Raw genomic sequence first — 15,214 nt, 5'->3', positions numbered from 1 at the left:
GCTGTTGTTGGGTGTTAGTACCTCATCAGTTGAAAACCACAGATGCCTCCTGTCTTCTTGGTGGACTAGAAATAACACTGACCTCAGTGAGGGTGAATTATGACAAGATTTATATCACTGCTCAGTATGGAGCTTGTTAGCAAGTATCGCTGTTGCTCTCCTTCACATCATCTGCCAGTGCGCAAACTGCTTATCAGGGTAGGATCTGAGTGGGTGAAGGTGTTGAGTTGATAATGACTCAGTTTGGCTCCTCGCGACAGTGATCCCACCCACTCTCCACATTACCAAAATGAAAATCTCAGCTGTTGGAAGCTGTGAAAAATAAGCACAGTGATCATGTCACTGACAGTTACTGGGATGAAACAGAGGAAGAAAGAATCTCTCTTCCTGCAAGTTTAGATTCTGAATTAATTGAAGTGATTCATTCCCATGCAGATCTTTTTCAGCAATCATCATAACTTAAAAAGGGTATGAAAATGGGGTTCCTTTATCTCAAAGTTCAAATAGATTAAATCAATGCTGTGCTGTAAAAGACCCCCAGTGCTAAACCTACACGTACTCTGTGATAAAAAGAAATCCACATAATCTCAACGCTCCCAACCTCCCAGATACCTCAGTGGAATATACTGTGACCTTACACAGAACAAAGAAGTCCCATGTTAGATTGCTAGTCAGTGCTGAGTCTACTGATCTCAGCCAGAGGAACTTTGAGAATCTTACTGTTAACCTCAGTGTCCCTGCTTGGATGGGGAAATATTGCCTGGAATTCCAGCTCCTGATCATGATCCAATGACTTCTGCTGGAAAGTGCATATGTGGACAGGATAAAGCTCAATTTTAATGTGTTGCCACTTCCCATCCTTTGCTCACTGCTAAACAGCCCACTGACAAGCACCAATGGAACCATCCCCCAGCATGAGTCTTCAAGATAAGAGATAAAACTATGGTGCACTCTTTGTATGACTGTTAGAAATAGTTGATGAAGACAGCTGTATAAGAACAATAAATTAAAGTGATTGCCACAAATTGCACGGAACAGAACATAATGGTAATCAACGCTATAGTTAGAAAACTGTAAGGAAGGCCTGTTATGTTGCAGACATTTGTTCAGAACTAAAGTTGGGTATGACAGCACTGACTGTACCAGCACAAATTCTGCAAGCTGCACACTGGGACCTGAAAGAAAATTCAGGTATTAGTGACTTATTTATTTGTTAAGATTACAAAGTTGCGCGAATGCATTGGATTATGTCACATTTTTACAACCCACCTTTTCATCATGATTTTGTTTTAGGTGCAACAAATGATACCTCCTGAAAAAGTGCTTGGCAACTTTTACTTTGCTTGTATGCAGTAGTACAATGTGATGATGTAAATTGTATTTAAACATTCAACCTTGTCACTTTCAGAGCATGTATTTGTGAGAAAAGCAACACAAAGCTTTTATAAGAGGTTCTCCCTCCCCAAACAAATGAAGGTTTGGCAAAGATTCTTTCAAGAAGCCAACATCTCTTTAAATCTGGGCCTCTGCAAAGGATTATTATTACCTTGATAATATCTTCTTACCTTAATTGGCTGTTTGGCTTTGAGTATCATTGTTCAAAGGAGATAGTTGAGGGAAATTCAAATAGAACATAAATAAAACTGTACTATTGCATGTAGCAGACATAGTTTATGTTGAAACTGTTCTTCTGAAATTAGCCCTCTTTCAGTTGAATATGTTCACATTTGTCTTTTCCTTGTTCTTTTCAATAACCACTCTACAGTTAATGATATTGTAAACACTGTTTCATAAATGCTCTCCCACTAAAACATGCTCCCCTCCCCTCTAAATCATGCTCCAATTAGTCAACTTAATTCCCAGAACTAGATCCAACACTACTTTCCTTGTTGGGTTGGAAACATAATGGTCAAGAAAGTTCTCAGGAATTCCTTCTCCCCTTTGCCCTATTTTTCTAGTACATATTTGGACAATTGAAGCCCACTACTCTACTATCACTACTCCAAATTTATTACATCTTTCTGCAAATTGACTTCTCTATCTCCTTCCCACTATTTGGTGGCCTATAATCACCCAGAAGCATAATTATTCCTTAATTGTAACCAAATAGATTATTTCTTTGAACTCTCAAGTCAATCATCCCTTTCTAGTGCTGTAACAGCATCTTTGATCAGTACAACCGCCCCCCCCCCCTTTTTTTTAATTCTTTATCTTTCTTGAATACATGGTAGCCAGGAATATTAAGTGTCTATTCCTCCCCTTGTTTGAGTCAGGACTCCATTATTGCCATTATATCATAATCCCATGTGACTAATTGTGCCTGCAGCTCACCAACCTTATTTATCACACACTAGGTATTTATGCACATGCACTAAAAGCACATCTTATTCTGCCTTGTATTCCCCCCCCCCCCTCCCTGTCTGACCACTGGTATTTCTGAACTACCCCCTATTCTAATGCTTTTTGCCTCTCCTCGGGCTCAGTAAACCTTGCATCTCCTCTCTAATGCTTCATTCTGCTGCCCCTCCACCTGCTAAATTAGTTTATACACTCCCTTAATGCACTAGTTAACATCCACAAAAGGACATTGGTCTTAGCCCTTTTGAGGTTGCATTAGTGCAATTATAAGTGTTCTTTCGAGGGCAGATTAAAGGCATGGAGCATGGCTGAGGTATAACAATAATTGTGATGAGTTATAACCCTGTGCACTATAATGAGTACAAAAAATCAGTTTGAAAGTTAAAGGGTTTATAGTGTCTCCCATTTGCTGGAAAACAAAACCCACCGACACTTAGGTTGACTGTGGGAAACAATTAATCTGCAAATTCTTTACACCCTCCTCTGCAGCAAAGATGGTAAATTTTCCTTACAAAACATGTTACCAAAGCGAATGGTATTTGTGTGGACTGTACTGACTTGAAACATTTTGGGGACATTTTCATTAGCACCTTGACAATTAATTTTCTCAATTTTGTTTCCTAAGATCAACAGGAGCAGCTTGCTGCTAATTAAAGCCCTGTTTTTGTCATGATGTATTTTCATAAAGTGTTGCGACATGAGTATTATTAATATATTGCCTCCAGCTGTTGTCATATCCTACACCGGAGGCAGCAGAAGCAGGAATATCACTCAGCTGATTGAATGAGTGCTGACCTTGCTGGGATCACTCTCATTGTAAAAGTCTCCATGAGTTCTTGGTGTGAATAAATTTCCAGCTTGAGAGCTCACTGTTCAAGGAATGTAGAATCTGGAGGTGTTGCAGGATTTAAAGTCCTGCAGCATCATCTTAAAGGGATGATCATTTTCTGACAGGCCAACTGTATAAAGCCGTGTACTTGAATTTGTTGTAGGAGAGAGAATGTTATATTCCATGGGAGCTGTTCCAAAAGATGCTGCTTCGGTATCTGATTGAGCAAGTGTGCCAGAGGAGGGTACCATTCTGGCACCAGCACTATCGGCATGCAGACGGGCAACTAACACACGGTGTAGGGCAGGAGGTGATGATGCATTTTAGTAGTGAATCATTTCCAAACCTCACCAGGTCAGCCAAGGTATGACTACCCACTGTGGCATATTAATTAGCTGGCCAAAGTACACAGGGCACATAAATTTCCTTTCACTCACACTATCGTATGGGGGTATTTTGAAGGCTTATCATACACAGCTGTTATGTAGCAGGGTATACTTTGCACCAACAACTTACATCTGTAAGCGTTCCTTCAGATACATCTTCAAAGCAAATCTTCATCTCAAAGCATGTTAATGTTATTACAGCCACTATGAGCTGCACCATAAAAATTGTATATGCCCCCCTTGCAATTTTAATTTCTTACTTTAGCTTCTCAGCTTGCAGGAGGAAGCTGCACATAAGAGAAAGGAGCAGGCCCCATTCGGAGAGTCCCCTACTTTCAGGTCAGTCAGTGATTTTGAGGATGTTACCCTCAATGGCTGCATCAGAATTAGTAATGGCGAAATAGTAAGACCATTTCTGATCATTTCCTTGTATTGCTCCTCCTCCCAACCCTACCTACTGCCTTCTGTATTCTTCCTGGAAAGAACTTTCCAAATTGACTTACAACTGCACCTTCAAAATCTCAATTGTCTAGCTTTTTGCCCTCTGTTCACCACTATCTGCTACCGATCTGCTTAGCCACACCCTAACCTCCACCTTTGCCCTAGTCCCATTAGAACCATTACTGTCTCTCACACTGGCCATTCCCCCTGTGTCCCTTAAGTCCAAGGGACACAGACTTGAAATTAGCCATTCACTGCCAGATCTGAATGGATCACACAAAGCACTATTGGTCCTGCTCTTGTTACGGACAGGTGAGAGATGAAAGGGATGGTTCCCCCTTTCCACCTCACGACTGACCGAAGACAGCATTTTTTTTTTGAAAGGTGGTTTTTTTAAACCCTGAGTGCTTTAATTATCAAGAACAGACAATTGACCGGTTTTTTCGTAAGTTTAAAAGAAAGATAAATGTTTATTATACAACACAGGGAATATATGAAACAACACCCACTCTTACACTCATACAGCTACACACACACTCAAGAAAAGCTAGAGATTATAAAGATAACTAAAATTAGGTCTGATGGTTTGTGAAGAGTTCTCTGTTAAATTTGCTTTTCCCTGGGGTGGAGACTTGCAACGATGCAGGCCTGTAATCTTTTCCCTTGTTCACTGAAGAAAGACTTGGGAGTTCAGAAAGTCAGATGTGCTGTTGCAGACTGCACTTGTTATAGTCCAGCCAAAGGTCAATGGCAGCATTCTGGTATGATTTCTGAGGTAGGGGGTTCAAGGCCAAACTCCGGTCGCTGTCTACATGTAGTTCAAAGCGAGTAATCTTAGGCAGGGTCCTTTCTCTTTGATGACTTAGATGGATCACCTTGGTCTTCCCAGAATATACCTTTATTAAAGGTGCTGTCATGTGACCAGTTTCTCTTTCCATTGTCATGGTTTCTGATGGTGGGACCATTGTTAGACAATGGAGTCCAGGTGTCACTCATCCTCATTTCACCTTGATAAAATAGTGCTTTTCACACCCAATCTTTGGAATTTTAGTTTGGAGTCAATACGTCTGTGACAGTATTGTTAACCCAATCAATTGGAGAGAAGCAGCCATTACCCAGAAAGGGTCATTTGCATTTTAATGATTTCTCAGGAATGTGTCCAGAAAGATCATTTGTATTTTAATGACTTCTGAAAGACTTGTCCAGAAATGAAAATTAGCTTAGGGTTCTTGTAGTTCTATGTGTATTGGCAGGATAGGAAAGGCCACCTGACCTCTTACTCCATTTTGTTTACAAGAAAAGCATCCGTTTTGGGTTCACTTCATAAATTCATTTTATAGTTCATACGTTCAGATTGTGTGGGCGTGACACTCTCATCTGCCAAAACTGCTTACTCTTTCAGGATCATCTTGGAATGCAAAGATGACCACTAACTTCTTTTCTCTGCTGCAAACCACCTTCTTAAATTCCTCTCCTCTATTTTCTCCACCTTTACCTCCAACAAGTGCAAGGAGCTCTATCTTTGTTACTAAGTTTGAGACCATTCATTCAGCTGCCTCTGTCGCTTCCCCTAGCCAACCAGCCAAAGTTCCTTTAAAGTTCCCGCCTGCCTTAGCCTTGAACTTGCAACTTTCTCTAGTTTCTCACCTATCTCCCCGCATGCCCTCTCTGAACTCAGCTAGTCCACGAGATTCACTTCCTGCTCCCCTGACCCTATTTCCACTATACTGCTGACCACTCAACTTCCCTTCTGGCCCTCAGCTTAACTGATATTAACAGTTCCCTTCCCTCAGGTATTGTTTCCTTCTCATTCAAATCTGTCGTTATCACTCCTCTCCTCAAAAAACAGCCCTTGACCACTCCAAACTTGCAAACTATGACCTCACCTCCAATCCCTTGTCCTCTCCGAAATCATTGAACATGCTGTCACCTCCCAAATCCATACCCATCTTTTGTGGAACTCCATGTTTGAATCCCTCCAATCAGGTGGCCCCTGCCAGAGTAACAAAACGGTTCTTATCAAAGTCACAGATGGCATCTTATGTGACTGTGACAGTGATAAACTAGCCCTCCTCATCCTTCTCAACCTGTCTGCAGCCTCTAACACAGTTGACGACACCATCCTTTTCCAACACCTCTCCACCATCATCCAGCTAGGTGGGACTGCATTTGCCTGGCTCCATTCTTATCCATGCAGTTGTAGCCAGCAATGGCTTCTCTTCTACACATTTTATTTGGTAATGTTCCTGTGAAGCACCTTTGGACATTTTACTAAATTAAAGATGCTACAAAATTGCAAATTTTCAGAGGAGATGGTGGCATAGTGGTAATGTCACTGAACCAGAAGTCCAGGCTAATGCCCTGGGAACATGGGTTCAAATCCCACCATGGCAGAAGGTGGAATTTAAATTCAATTAATTAATAAAATCTGGCATATCTTGGTCATGATGCCATGAAACTATCATTGATTGTCAAAAAAAACCCATCTGGTTCACTAATGTCCTTTAGGGAAGGAAGGAAATCTGCCATCCTTACCTGGTCTGGCCAGTGTGTGACTCCAGACCCACAGCAATGTGATTGACTCATAACTGCCCTCTGAAATGGCCTAACAAGCCACTTAGTTGTTAAGGGCAATTAGGGATGAGCAACAAAGGTTGGCCTTGCCAGTGATGCCCACATCCCATGAAAGAATAAAAAAGTTGCTTTGAAATAACAGTCCTCCCCCAGTTTTAGCTTAGTGTTTCTTTCTCGAACACTTCCTTCTTATACTCCCTCACCCAGCCTGTGCACAGGACCATGTACTTATTTTGCTGTAAGCTATAATTCAAGGTTTTCTTTGATAACATACATTCTTTCTCTAGAAACCAGGAACCTGAACTACAGTCCATTGGCCAGCACCTCTCGACATCCCATTTCACCCATTCCAATCCTTGCTAACATTAATACGTCGGCCCTGGGAATTTAATGAGTTTGAGGTGGGTTCACTCATGATGCACAGAGAACTCTCAAACGAGTGGAGGAGTAAGAACCAACTGTCTAAAAGGTTGGCTGATGCTTGTCCTCACTTGTTGAGCTGAGGGAGCAAGATCTCATTATTCCTGCTTTTAAATGCACACAGCTTGCTGGGTACAGACATTTTGTTCCATTCTTTAGAGCATCTGCCTGCAAACCAGGAGTACCTGATGCCATTTGTGGAGGAGCCTACCAGCTGCCTATGCACAGTTTTAATGAATAGATTTGCAAAACTTCTGAGCACTATGGAGAGTATAGCAGCTCCACAGGCACCTGCAGTGGAGCCCCCATCATTCCTAACCACTGCACAGTCTTGATGAAATTGGCTGCTGCTACAGGGTGCATGAGCTGCAGGATGAAGTGGGCTCTCTCTTTCAGTTTCCAAATTTTATCTTTTAAAAAATGAACCTTTACTTTAAAAAGTGAACAATGGTCCTAAATGGCCACCAAAGGGAAAGGGACTGGCCTTTCTATGTTCAAACTGTCTGACAAAGACAAAGGACAGATTTTCAAAGCTAAGAGGTGTCAACTGCACCCCATCCTAAAACATTCCAGAATTGAATTTCTTCTTTTGAAACAAAGAAGGTGTGAAGTAGCCACATCCTGGGCCATTGTGCGATCACCACGGGGTAGAGATGAGAACGGCTCCTACCAGGAGGTGCAGCCCACATGCACCATTCACCTCCTGCCCCATGTCACACAATCTCCTGGGAGGGGCAACAAAAAAATCTGATGCATCAGGATAAAATTCGGGGGATGTTTCTCTGAACATTGAATGTAATCAAGCAAGATCTAGGAGACCATAGTAACTGAGACCAAAAATCCTAGGTGCCCTTTGTCTATTTTCTATAGCTTGAGAGCTGCTCCATTAGCTCTCAGGAACTCATCCAGCTTTCTTCTGAAGGACTGCAGTGAACCCATACTTACCACGAACTTTGTTGATCTGTTCCAGAGAGACTTTGTGAAAATAAATATTGTTACGGCCATGTGGTACAATGTCTGCAGCAAGTGTTTTGTTATTAGGGTTTATCCCCTTGTTTATATTTCAAATAAACAGATTTTTTATTTTTTAAATTTTTTTATTTAGAGATACAGCACTGAAACAGGCCCTTCGGCCCACCAAGTCTGTGCCGACCAACAACCACCCATTTATACTAACCTTACAGTAATCCCATATTCCCTATCACCTTGGGGCAATTTACAACGGCCAATTTACCTATCACCTGCAAGTCTTTTGGATGTGGGAGGAAACCGGAGCACCCGGCGAAAACCCACGCAGACACAGGGAGAACTTGCAAACTCCGCACAGGCAGTACCCAGAATTGGACCCGGGTCCCTGGAACTGTGAGGGATTGTGTGAGATTGTGACAGATTTTCTTGTAGGTTTTAAAAAACAGAATTTTTTTTTTTATTCTTTCGTGGGATGTGGGTTGTTGGCCATCCCAAATTGTCCACGACAACCCAATAGCTTGTTCGGCCATTTCACAGACCAGTTAAGAGTCAACCACATTGCTGTGGGTCTGGAGTCACATGTAGGCCAGACCAGGTAAGGACGGCAGATTTCCTTCCCTAAAGGACATTAGTGAACCAGATGGGTTTTTACGACAATCAATGATAGTTTCATGCCACCATTACTGAGACTAGTTTTCAATTCCAGATTTTTTAAAAATTAATTGAATTTAAATTCCACCAGCTGCCATGGTGGGGTTTGAACCCATGTCCCCAGGGCCTTAGCCCGGGCCTCTGGATTACTAGTCCTGCCCCATGACCATGACGCCACCATCTCCCCCCAAATTGTTTATTGATCAATACGCCTTATTCTGAAATGTACGCAACCGCATCCACTCATGCATTTGCTCGCACACGCGCACACACAGACACAAGAGACAGAGAGGGAAAAAAAAGGAAGATGACTTTGAGTGGGGGGAGGTCACGATAAACCTATTGAATTCTCTTGGTAATCAAGTTCTCAATGGATGCAGACCTGAGATATTGTAGATTTCTCACTTGATTGAAAGTTCAGTCAAAGACGGTGGGACACTTCTGGTTCACTGCTGTCTAATGTAGATGTAGGATTTTACAGCAGGGCATGTGCCTTCTGCCTTGCTGGAACACAAGCTGTTGCTTTTCTCTCTCTCTCTCTCTGGCTTTAGGCTGTCTTTTCTTAAGGTAAAACTGTGTTACTTCTCACCTCCTGGTCGGAGCTGTTCTCATCTCTCCCCAATGGTGATCACACAATGGCCCAGGATGTGGCTACTTCACACCTTCTTTGTTTCAGAAGAAGAAATTCAATTCTGGAATGTTTTAGGATGGGGTGCAGTTGACTCCTCTTAGCTTTGAAAATTTGTCCTTTGTCTTTGTCAGACAGTTTGAATATAGAAAGGCCAGTCCCTTTTCCTTTGGTGGGCATTTAGGACCATTGTTCACTTTTTAAAGTAAAGGTTCATTTTTTAAAAGACAAAGATAATTTTTCATAATTCTTCAGAGTTAGTCCATAGTTTGTATCATCGCACTTCTGGTGTGCATGACAATTTTTCCTGTCATATCTCCTCTAGGTTTATATTTCTCCAATGAAAGAATTTCCAACTTCTTGAGACTAATTTGATAGTTAAGAGCCTAGGTATCATTCCGGTTACTATATCCCCGGGCTGAATATCCTCAGCCACGTAAGGATATCAAAATTGGACACAGTACTCTAAATATCACCATATCAAGCTGACTGTTTTTACTGCAGGTAACCACAGGAATCATTTTGTGTACAGCAAGATCCCATGGCAAGTTACAATCTTTTTTTAAACTGCTTGTGTTCATATATTGTCTTTAGCATAAAATGTCCTGAGGCACTTCACAAAATAGTGATAGATAGAGTCATAGAGTCGTACAGCATAGAAACAGGCCCTTCGGCGCACTGCGTCCATGCCGACCATAATGCCTATCTATACTAATCCCACCTGCCTGCATTAATTCCACATCCCTCTATGCCTTGCTCATGCAAGAGATGCCTCTTAAATGTTGCTACTGTTCCTGCCTCCACCACCTCCTCAGGCAGCTCATTCCAGATACCCACTATTCTTTGTGTGAAAAATTCACCCCTTTGATCCCCTTTAAACCTCCTCCCTCGCACCTTAAATCTATGCTTTCTAGTTTTAGTAACCCATTTCATGGGAAACAGACTCTGGCTATCTACCCTATCTATGCCTCTCATAATTTTATATACCTCTATCATGTCCCTTCTCAGCCTCCTTCGCTCCAGGGAAAGCAGACCCAGCCTATCCAATCTCTCTTTATAACTCAAGCCCTCCAAACCAGGCAACATCCTTGTGAATCTTTTCTGCACCCTCTCTAGCTTAATCACATCTTTCCTGTAGTGCGGCGACCAGAACTGCACACAGTACTCCAAATGCGGCCTAACAAACGTTATGTACAACTGTAACATGACATCCCAACTCTTGTACTCAATGCCTCGGCCGATGAAGGCAAGCATGCCATATGCCTTATTCACCACCCTGTCTACCTGTGTTGCCACTTTCAGGGAACTATGTATTTGCATCGCAAGGTCTCTCTGCTCAACAACACTCCCCAGGGCCCTGCCATTCACTGTATATTTCCTGCCCTGGTTTAGCTTCCCAAAATACATCACTTTGCACTTGTCTGCGTTAAATTCCATTTGTCAATCCCTTGCCCACTTTCCCAGTTTATCTATATCCTGTTGTAACCTTCGACAACCTTCTTCACTGTCTACTATACCACCAATTTTGGTGTCATCTGCAAACTTACTAATCATGCCTCCTACATTCACATCCAAGTCATTAATATATATGACAAACAACAGAGGGCCCAGCACCGATCCCTGCGGCACACCACTTGTCACCGGCCTCCAATCTGAAAAACAACTCTCCGCTACCACCCTCTGCCTCCTATCACCAAGCCAATTTTCTATCCAATTGGCTAGCTCACCCTGGATCCCATGTGTTTGAACCTTCCGGACCAGCATACCATGCGGGACCTTGTCAAAGGCCTTGCCAAAGTCCATGTAGACAACGTCCACTGCCCTGCCCTCGTCAGTCCTCTTGGTCACCTCCTCAAAAAACTCAATCAAATTCGTGAGACATGATTTCCCACCACAAAGTCATGCTGACTATCCCTAATCAGACCTTGCCTTTCCAAATGCATATAAATCCTGTCTCTCAGTGTCCCTTCCAATAACTTTCCCACCACTGATGTAAAGCTCACCAGCCTGTAGTTCCCTGGCTTATCCCTGCTGCCCTTCTTAAATAAAGGCACGACATTAGCTATCCTCCAGTCGTCCGATACCTCACCCATGGCTAACGATGATACAAAAATCTCTGCCAGGGCCCCAACAATCTCCTCCCTTGCTTCCCATAGCATCCTAGGATACACCTGGTCAGGCCCTGGGGATTTATCCACCTTAATGTGCTTCAAAACCTCCAACACCTCCTCCTTTGTAATGTTGATATGCTCCAGGATATCGCTGTTCCCTCCCTTGAACTCACTAGCTTCCATGACCTTCTCCACGAAGACGAGAAGTATTCATTTAAGACCTCGCCCTTTTCCCGTGGCTCCATACATAGATTGCCACACTGATCCTTAAGGGGACCTACTCTCTCCCTAGCTACCCTTTTACTCTTAATATACTTACAGAATCTTTTAGGATTCTCCTTTATCTTATCTGCCAGGGAAATCTCATGGCCCCTTTTTTCCCTCCTAATTTCCTTCTTAAGTGTACTCCTACATCCCCTATACTCCTCGAGGGACTCGCTCGATCCTAGCTGCCTATACCAGACGTATGCCTCCTTCTTTGTCCTGACCAGACCCTCAATATCCCTCATCAACCAAGGTTCCCTCAACTTGCCAGCCTTGCCCTTCCATCTAACAGGAACATGCCGGCCCTGAACTCTTCCTATCTCACTTTTAAAAGCCTCCCACATGCCAGACGTCCCTTTACCTGTAAACAGCTTCTCCCATTCAACTTTTGAGAGTTCCTGTTTGATGCCATCGAAATTAGCCTTCCCCCAATTTAGGACTTCAACCTGAGGACCAGTCCTATCCTTTTCCATAACTATCTTGAAGCTAATAGAGTTATGGTCACAGGTCCCAAAGTGCTCCCCCACTGACACATCAACCACCTGCCCATCCTCATTTCCTAAGAGGAGGTCGAGCGTAGCCCCTTCTCTAGTAGGGCCATCCACATACTGCTTCAGAAAACTATCCTGGACACACTTAACAAATTCTTCCCCATCTGATCCCTTAGCACTAAGGCAGTCCCTGTCAATATTAGGGAGGTTAAAATCACCTACTATTACAACCCTATAATTCCTACACCTACCTGTGATTTCCCTACATATATGCTCCTCCAATTCCCTCTGGCTATTGGGGGGCCTATAGTATAATCCCATCAAAGTGATCACCCCTTTCTTATTTCTAAGTTCTACCCATATGGCCTCGCTGGATGTTCCCCCCGGGATATCCTCTCTAAGTACTGCCGTGATGTCCTCCCTAATCAATAGTGCAACTCCCCCTCCTCTCTTACGTCCACCCCTGTCATGCCGAAGCATCGGTACCCCGGAACATTGAGCTGCCAGTCCTGCCCATCCCTCAACCACGTTTCCGTAATAGCTGTAATATCACAATCCCATGTACCGATCCATGCTCTGAGTTCATCTGCCTTACCTGTAAGGCTTCTTGCATTAAAGTAAATGCAGTTTAGCCTACCAGACCTTCCACGCTCCCTGTCCTGCCCATGCCCAGCCTGCCTACTGGACTTGCTTGCTTTAACTTCTACATTTGCCTCAACTATCTCATCGGATAGACTACTAATTTGGGTTCCACCCCCCCTGCCAGACTAGTTTAAACCCTCCTGAGTAGCACTAGCAAACCTCCTTGCAAGGATATCGGTCCCCTTCCAGTTCAGATGCAACCCGTCCCTCTTGTGCATGTCACCTCTGCACCAGAAGAGATCCCAATGATCCAAGTGTCTACACCAGCTCTTCAGCCATGCATTCATTTGCCTTATCCTCCTATTCCAATCCTCACTAGCACATGGCACGGGGAGTAATCCTGAGGTTACAACCCTGGAGGTCCTGCTTTTTAACCTTCTGCCTAACTCCCTATATTGACTAGTTGAGGAAATGGATGGCAAGCCAGGAATGGAAGAGATTAGGAGGGATGGCCAAGAGCTTGGTCAAAAAGAAATATTTTGAGATTTTAAAAACATAGAAGGGTCTAGGAATGAAGTTCTACAGAAGACTTGAAAAACAATAGGTTCCTTATTACTATATCCATAGAGAAGGCCATTGAAAAGAAAAGCAGCTTCATATCTCATGTTTAAGATCATTATAATAGCTTAACTTTTTTTCCAAAAATATATTTTATTCATAAAAATTTCTAAAAAAAAATACATAACAGTTCAAAGCAGTTCCAATTTGACATTTTGAAAAGTTCAATAGTGATCAGATTCCTTCGATACAGAACATGAGTTGCCTTACAACTCTTTCCATTCCATTTTATATGCAATGCAAATGTACATTGCATATAAAACAGTATGATGACCAAGGTGGGAGTAATGCACTGTTAATTCAGTCTCACTACTCCACAGGTCATGGCATATTAATAAGGTTTCCCACCTACCAGAAAGTAGCCAAAGCAAACACTTTATTTTAGTCCCCCAGAATAAAGCACACCAAACCAGATGTCTTTAAACAACAACAAAATTAACTATTTATTAATAAATTAAATCTTAATGAGATAACTCTTTGAAAGGATTCTTTTCAAACACCTTATTCTTCCTAACGCTCATGCACACACACACATACATTTAAAAAATGGTTAACCGGTTTTAAAAAGAATTTTTTGGATTCCAACTGTTTCTTAGGAATAATAAAATAATTAGCTTGTCACATTCTGGTAGGATATTTCCAGTCAGTGAGGTGTCCCAGAGTCAAATAGTCAGATGCTACTCAAAGGCTCTCCAGGCGAGGTTGATGAACAGTCTGTGATGGGTAGGCGTTCACAGCACTTCATCTGCAGCAGGCATCATGCAGATCTTACAGCGAAGGGTATAGCAACAGGTCTACTTGGGTTTTGGAATAGCAGTCTAGCAATAGAAGCTTTCTTGAGCTTTCAGGATATCCCAAAACGTAAGAGGCAACAGGAATCACTCCTGAGGCAGAGGTTTTTCAGAGACTGGAGGCAATAGGAATCTGCTCCCTTTTAAAATGCAGGGCTTCCTCTTAGCAAAGGAGCTTTTCTCCACAGAGAGCAGCAACTCTTCTTTTCCTGGGTATTTTCCTCTCCAGGGGTCTGTTCTCTCTCCAGGCAGATCATAGCCTCAAATGTAGAATTTCTTTTTACAAGAGAGGCAAGCCTTCTCCCAGCCAGTTTTTTCTTGCTTCCTGCCTGTCCAGCTTACTGGTCTGCACAATGCAAAAGAGAAACTGAAACTCTAGCAATCAAGTCATGTGACCCATCATTTCCCTTGCTGCTGTTTGGAACAGGTGTCTTGCCGTCTGTCCCACTCAGTTCAAACACCAAGTTTCAGCATTTAATGTTCACAGAAAATCCTTTTTCTCAGTCTTTTTAAAAACACACAAAATTCTAAGCTTTCAAATAAGAAAACAAAACTCTTCTGACAGCAGCAAAAACATATTTGGTGCATACAACCCAATGGGTTTTACATTGGTTCCTGCCCCTTGGTATACTATGGCAGGAGGACCTAACACAGTGGCCTTTCCCCATTGAGCCTTTGTGGCGGCTGCCCCAAGCTTTAGTGCGTCCTTCCGCATGTAGTCCTAGACCTTGGAATATGCCAGTATGCAACACTCGATTATGAACAACTCTTTGCACTGGAAGATCAGCAAGTTTCGGGCAGACCAAAGAGCATCTTTCACCAGGTTGATGGCCCTCCAGCAGCAGTTGATGTTTATGTCGATGTGTGTCCCTGGGAACAGCCCATAGAGCACAGAGTCCTGTGTTGCAGAGCTACTCGGGATGAACCTTGACAAAAACCACTGCATCTCTTGCATCTCTTCCAGACCTGCTTTGCAAAGTTACATTCCAGAAGGAGGTGGACGACGGTCTCTTCCCCAACACAGCCACCTCGACGGCAGCATGCAGAGGTGGTGAGACTCCAGACACGCAGGAAGGATTTGACAGGGCGGGCCCTTCTCAC

Source organism: Heterodontus francisci, chromosome 19 (assembly GCF_036365525.1).
Source record: "Heterodontus francisci isolate sHetFra1 chromosome 19, sHetFra1.hap1, whole genome shotgun sequence".
NCBI classification, from domain to species: domain Eukaryota; kingdom Metazoa; phylum Chordata; class Chondrichthyes; order Heterodontiformes; family Heterodontidae; genus Heterodontus; species Heterodontus francisci.
This window is presented reverse-complemented; position numbering follows the sequence as displayed.